Source organism: Ceratotherium simum, unplaced genomic scaffold (assembly GCF_057802395.1).
Source record: "Ceratotherium simum simum isolate JZ-2026a unplaced genomic scaffold, ASM5780239v1 HiC_scaffold_43, whole genome shotgun sequence".
NCBI classification, from domain to species: domain Eukaryota; kingdom Metazoa; phylum Chordata; class Mammalia; order Perissodactyla; family Rhinocerotidae; genus Ceratotherium; species Ceratotherium simum.
Window position 1 is genome coordinate 6,058,428 of NW_028261259.1, and position 7,534 is coordinate 6,065,961.

At 41.7% G+C, this 7,534-nt stretch overlaps 1 long non-coding RNA gene across 1 annotated transcript; it reads right to left on the minus strand.

Moving 5' to 3' along the window:
- Positions 1–276: 276 nt before the first annotated feature.
- LOC147911482 (uncharacterized) lies at positions 277–2,649 on the minus strand. The gene is made up of 3 exons (XR_015551214.1): positions 2,389–2,649; positions 1,210–1,379; positions 277–549 (listed from the first exon to the last, which is right to left on the minus strand). It is a non-coding gene; the product is annotated as an uncharacterized LOC147911482 (long non-coding RNA).
- Positions 2,650–7,534: the final 4,885 nt, after the last annotated feature.

Sequence of the window (7,534 nt, forward strand, 5' to 3'; positions counted from 1 at the left end):
AAGAAATGGTGGCGCTCAAATATGACTCGGGAGTTTGGGCTCCTTCCTAACTGCCAGATGTCAACTGTGTTTCAGCTGCTCTGCTTCCAGGTTTCAGGCTCATGATGGGGCATAGAGAGAAAGAGAATGCACACCGGGAGACAGGTGGGTGCCATCCCAACCCAACACAGTAAGTCGGATGGAAGTGTGCACCCAGGTGCCATCGGAGCATGGAGGGTACTCTCACCCCAGAAGTTGGGGCCACTGAGCTGACTCTTGAATGACAGAAAGTGGAGAAGGGGTGATGTAACTTGGGGAGGAGTCCAGGCAGCAGAAATAACAGAAGAATACCACTGGGAACACCACAGAAGTGTAATGGTTTCAAATTTCAGTGCACACGCTCAGATGGCAAACCATGCCATTGCCTTTTTTCTTTGGGACCTTAAAGTCTATTAGGATCCCCCATTCTCTAGGTGTCAGAAATAATCTCCTTCAATTCAGAGGCTGAGTCCACCCTGGCCCTGGGACCGTGTCCTCAACTGGGGGCTTCTGTGGAGCCATGGTATGTATCTGCATGGAGGACAAAGGTGGAGAAACCATCGTTACTCATCATCAGTCCACATGTTTCTGCTGACACTGCCCACAAGAGGTCCTTGACACAGAATACCGACTTGCTTAGTAAGCCTGTCTTATCTCCTGCTTCCTTGACCTTCTGGCCTCCTTCAGTGATGGCTCTCTCTCTGCTCTCCTTCACTGACAAGCTTCTCCAAAGACTCTCATCGCCATGTCTCCACTTCTTCCCCTCCCAGTCTTCATTCACTATTCAACACACAGTGATGTGTATTCTGTTCCTACAACACACCCAAAATGTTCTGCTAAGATCGCCACTGGGCTCCACGTTGCTAAATCCAATAGATGCTCTTCTCTTCATCTTAGCTGATTTCCCGGCTATATTCAACTTTCATGACCCGACACTTTCCTACTTTTCTTTCTACAACGTTGACCACCTCCAAAAGTCATCCCTGATTTTTCTCTCATCTCCTTGATTTTACCTTTCCCCAAACATTTAATCTATCAACAAGTTCTATCAATTGTATTGTCAAAAATTACACATCAAGTCTATCAACTTCTCTGCAGTTCCGCTGCTAACACAGTGGCATATGCTACAATTCTCTCTCCCCTGGATTAGTGAAACAGCCTCTTCACTCATCTCTCTGCTTCCACACTTGCCTCCAACAATCCAGTCTCTGCACAGTAGACGTGGCATCCTCAGTTCTGTGCAACATCTCATCATGTCTGGCTCCAGGAAAATTCAGTTCTGTTTTTCTTATGAAAATCTTTGGTTTTGTAAGATATCCTTGATGTTTTCTGGCATATAGTTTTATTTATCTTCATTTTTACTGTCAAAAGACACATATAATCACACACACACAGAAACTCTCATTAAGGGCCTATTACTTGTAAATCATTAGCTTGATATAGTAAGACATAAAAAGTAACCTCATTCTTTTAAAAAGTAACTTGATAACAGGGACTCTGGCTTAAGGAGCTCATGAATTGGTTGGAGAAAAAAATAAAACAATGAAAATGTAAGCAAAGAGAAAAAGGTGTAAACAACAGTCCACCATAAAATATCATCACAAGATGGCACAAGATTAGTTGCCAAATTAAATATGAACAAATTATTTGCTACAGAAATTCACAGGAAGGAAAATACTGGAAGCTGGACTGGAAAGAAAAAAGTTCAGGGAAGACAGAAAATAAATTTGAATTGGCCCCTGAAGAATGAGTAGGATTTATAAAAGCACAAAGAATTAAAAAGTCATAAAAGCTCAAGTAAACTAGTTTTGCTAAAGAAGAAAGTATGGTTTACTGAGTCATCAGAAAGAAGGCTCACAACAGAATGAGGTCAGCTCAGCGAGGACCATGAATGCCAGGGTGAGAAGTCTGACTGATTTTATAGGCAATGAGAGCCACTTAAGCATTCGATGTAGAGCTTCCCATGATCAATGTGGTACTTTAGGAAGATTATTCTGGCATGGTGTGAGACTGAAGGATGAGAGGAAGCTGTCACTAATACACTCAGCCTCCCTATAGGGAGCTCTCATTTTTTTTACATAAGCTTTGTGAACAGTTATCCTCCAACAACAGTTTCTGGATGAGCATCTCCAGGATGGTCATGGCTGCACATATCTTGTTTAATTGGAAGAGACCACAGATAACTAAATCACAGGCTGACACATTTATGATGAGACTGAAGAAGACAAGTCTTTACTCAGTCTGTGTCCACTGGGAAAGCAGGAGGTGCCCTCCACTCTGCTCCCTCCTCCCCTACATCCAGACAAAACACCAGCATCTCCAGGCCACCTCCCTTTGTTCCAGTCAGGTTCATCTGATGCTGTTCCTTACCTTCTCCTTATATCTGACGTCACTGCTCATGCTATTAGGTCCTAAGACTTTGGGACTTCAGCTCCTTTGGCCTTGCCTTTCTTTGGCTATGACAGCAATGGTCATCTCTTTACAGCTGAGACAAAGACCAATTATTTGCATCTTGGTCTCTCCTCTTTACCTTTTAGGCTTCATCCTCTGGGGCAGATGCTACAGAAAGAAGAATGCCGAAATGCTTTTGCTATGTGATGACAATAAGTTATTTCTACTCTTCAAAGCCCTGTAGATCTATGGGCAGGTCTGTGCACTCCGTAGAACAATATCTTGAGAATGAAGCTCAAAATGCACTCACTCCCATTCTGTGCCAGGCATAGAATATACCCGCCAGCAGAAAACTAGGGGATTGCAACTCCAACACTTCAGTCTCAGACTTACCTTTAGTTTATTAAACACTTTAAAGGATATAACAGTTAATGATGTATCTTCCTGCTCAAATATTATCAATATCTCCTAATATTTCCAAATAAAATCCTTTGAGAGGAAAGAAACTAATACTTTGGGGGATGTCTTAGGTACCAGGCCCTCTTCTAAGCAGTTTTCATACATTATTTATTTCATCTTCTAAACAACACTTTTAGGTGTGTACTATCCCCGTTTTACTGATGAGGAAACTAATGTTGAAGAAGGTTAAGTAACTTGGCCAAGGTAACACAGAATGTAAGGAGTGGATTCAACCTAGCCCCATCTTCACTGTACCACCCAGCCCACTCTGCCTTCACATGGCATTCAGGCTCCGAAGAGTGTGGCCCCAAACTGCCATTCCAATCTAGTACACATTTTCCCATCTTTTATTTTGTTATATATAAATCACAGTTGTTTGTCTAATCTAATTTCATAATTTCAAAAACATAACTTCATAGAAAACCAACCAGCAGCAGTTGCTAAGCTGAAATACACATACTTTACAACCTAGCAATTCTAATCCTAGGTAAATACCAAGAGAAACATGCACATATGTTCATCAAAGACAGGTACAGTACTCAGAGCAGCACTACTCACACGAGTCAAAAACAAAAACATGGGCATAACCCAAATATCTATCTACAACAGAAGGGACAAATATTTCTACAAGGAAAATATAAATAACAATGAGAACAAACTGTAGCCATACACACGTATGAATCTCACAAACATAATGCTGTGTGAAAGAAGCCGGGCACGAAAAAGTATATGCTCTATGATTCCATTTATATGAAGTTCAGAAACAGGCAAAACTTAGCTGTCCCACTGGAAGCTGGGACAGAGGTCTTCTGCCCCCAGGTGGAGGGGAGCAGATATGACTGAAGAGAGATGACGCCTCAGCACAAATCAAGGTGGTGGCACCAAACTATATTAGAGTCATCGTAGTCTTCACAGGCATGACCTCACGCTGGAAAAAAAAAAAAAAAACCAGTTTTACTAAAGAACATTCTTTTTTTTTGTGAGGAAGATCAGCCTTGGGCTAACATCCCTGCCCATCTTCCTCTACTTTATATGGGATGCTGCCACAGCATGGCTCGACAAGCAGTGCGTCGGTGCATGCCAGGATCCAAACTGGCAAACCCCGGGCTGCCGCAGCGGAGCGCTCGCACTTAACCGCTTGCGCCCGTGGCCGGCCCCTAAAGAACTTTCTTGATGGAGCAGTAACTATTATTATTTTAAAAATTTATTTATTTATTTATTTTCCCCCCAAAGCCCCAGTAGATAGTTGTATGTCATAGTTGCATATCCTTCTAGTTACTGTATGTGGGACACGGCCTCAGCATGGCCGGAGAAGCGGTGCCTCAGTGTGCGCCCGGGATCCGAACCCGGGCCGCCAGCAGCGGAGCACGCGCACTTAACCGCTATGCCACGGGGCCGGCCCATATGTTATTAACTTTATTAAATCTTGACCTTGAATATACCTTTTTTAAATATTTTGATATAATACGTAGTATGTGATGAAATGGGAAGTAGGCGGGAAGCACTTCTGTTACGCACTGAAGGACAATGGCTGTCTTGAGGAGAAGCACTTGTGTGACAATCTGAGCTGACCTAGTCACTCTTGATAGAATGTCATTTTTACTTAAAAGAATGACTGACAAATTGAAGTTATTCAGTTTGGGTATTTGGCACACATTTTCTCAAAAATTACCTCCAAGAGCCTATCACTTCAAGGAAAACAACTGACGGTATTTGTTGACAATGACAAAATTCAAGCTCTCAGCCAAAATTATGGAAAACTTACACTTGATACAAAGAGCTTGACAGCTTTCCACTATGTAAGACTTTTCTGATAGGTCGGGGGTAGTGTTAAGCAATGTATGGTATTTTGTTTTGTTTTGTTTTCGTATAATGAAACGTGTCAACACTTGGAAGATCTGCAGAACTCAATGAGCAGAGGTCTAGAATAGTAAATCCTTAGAGACGGAACAGTGGTTGCTTGGGGCCGGGTCAAGTGATGGAGCAGGAATGGGGAGAGATGCTAATGTGCTCAGGGTTTCATTTTGCGGTGTTGAAAATATTCTAAAATTAGACTGTAGTGATGGTTGTAAAACTGTAAATATACTAAAAACTACTGCACTGTGTACTTTAAGTGGGTGAATCGTATGGTATGTGACATATATCTCAAAAAAGTTATAAAATAAAAACTCTACCACCGTAATAATATTGTAACATCTGGAGTTTATTTAAAAAAAAAAACAGGTTGTCGACACAAAGGCCATGGTTTGCTGACCCTGTTTTATGTTACAATGTACCATCATCTTTGAGTTTATCATTCTAGAACATCTCTGGTGTCCAGTATTTCAAAGTCCATCTTTAATCTACTATTTTTTTATTCTCCCAACATGCCCTCCTTTTATCTGTGCATCAAAAAAATGTTCTTTAAAGTGAGAATTGCCTCTATTAGTAAAACGAGCTTACTTCTAACCAACACTCCACAATCAACACACACAACAACAACAATAAGAGATATCAGCTGAGGCTACAGTCATCTGTAGGTTGCTTGATTGGGGCTGAAGGATCTGCTTCTAAAATCACTCATGTGGCTGTTGGCACGAGGTCTCGGTTCTTCACCTCAAGGATTTCTCCATCTGTTGCCTGAGTTTCCTCATGACATGTCAGCTGACTTCCTCCTGAGCAAGAAATCCAAGAGAGAGCAAGGAAGACACCTCAGTGCCTTTTCTGACCCAGTTTCTGAAATGTACAACATCACTTTCACTTTCTTCTATTTGTTAGGAGTGAGTCGTCAAGTTTTACCCACACTCAAGGAGAGGGTAATTAGGCTCCACCTTTTGAAGGGAAGAATATCAAAGAATTTGTGGACATATCTTAAAACCACCATAGCCACCTTGGCAGTATACAAACAGGCTCTCATCTCCTCTGTGGGAAGGCAGAGAAACTGGGGACCAGGCCCAAGACTTAATGGTCAGAACAGCCAAACTCCAAAGATGGATAAATTCCCAACAAAGGTAGGTCTGCTGTACCAAGGTCAAGGCCCGGTTGGGAAAAAGATGGATGGAGTTATCTAGATTGATGTCCCTGAAGATCCTGAATCCCCAGATTCCCCTGAACCCTCTGAGCCTCCAGAGGTAGCCCACTCCTTTCCATTATGCACTAACCTCCTGTCTCCCACTTGCTTGGAGATGATGCAGAGGCTGCTTCCCCACAAGACAATGTTCACCCACCCACCTCCATCTCAGTGGGGTGTGGATATTCAGGATCTGCCCTTCGTGGCCACCAGGACTTTAATCCCTACAACTGTGATTTAATCTCAAAATTAGGATTAAGTCACAACATAACCCAGCTGCTGACACATTGAGGCTCACAAGGGAGCAAAGGGACTGTGCCCCAAGGAGCTACAAAACCTACCCAGCATGGACCAGCATAAGTCAGGAGAGCGTGTGTGAGACTGGAGTCTAGGGTGCTTGATCAAGAGGACTGGAACATAAGTTGAATAAGGGAGAGTTGATCCATTTGCAAGCTCTTTCCTAGGATCCAGGATTCAACACTTACTCATTAAGAAAATGAATAGGCAAGCTACAGATTGGGGAAAATATTCTCAACACATGTATCTGACAAAAGACTTGTGTCAAGAATATATAAAGAACTTCTACAACTCAATAATAAACAGACAATCCAACTTTTTTAAAAGGACAAAAAACTTGAGTAGACAGTGAACAAAGAAGAAATGGCCAGTGAACACATGAAAAAGTTCTCAACATCATAAGTCATCAGTAAAATGCAAATTAACCCCATGAGATACTTCCACACACCCACTAGGATGGTTAAAATGAAAAAGACCGACAACACCAAGTGTTGGTGAAGATGAGAAACAACTGGAACTCTCATATTTTGGTGTGTAAAATGGTACAATCACTTTAAAAAACTGTTAGGCAGTTTCTTAACTGAAACCCAGCAATTCCACTCCTAGGTATACATCCAAGAGCAACAAAAATTTAGGTCCACAAAAAGCCTTGTACAAGAATGCTTGTAGGAGTTTCATTCACAATAGTGCCAAAATTGAAAACAGCTCAGGCGTCCATCAATAGAAGAGATAAACTGTGGTATGGTCATATAACAGAAAACTACTTTGCAATGAAATGGATTGAATTATTAATACACACAACAATATAGATTAATCTCAGCAGTATTACGCTGAATGAGGAAAGCCCGACACAGACTAGTACACGCTGCCATTAGTACATACTTCCATTCAGAAATTCTAACAGATAAAAGTAATCTATAGGGATAGAAATCAGAGTAATGGTTGCTTTTGGAGGAGGAACTGACTGGGAAGGGGTACAGGGGAACTCTCTGGGGCTGATGGACATGCTCTATATTTTGATAGGACTGTGAGTTACAAGGGTATATGCATTTGCCAAAATTGATTGAATTGTACACTTAAGATCCATGCATTTCACTATATGCAAATTATACTCTGATTAGGATAAGGAATAAAACTCATCATTTTTCCTTCCAAACCTCTTCCTCTTACCATTTATCTTAGTTAACACATCACCACCTATTTAGTATTCTTCAAGCCCAATTCATCCTAGACTTCTCTCTCCCTCTTCCTGCCACTGTCTCTCCCTCTATCGCCAAACCCTTTGGAATCCTTCTCCTAGAGAACTCTCAAATCTGTCAC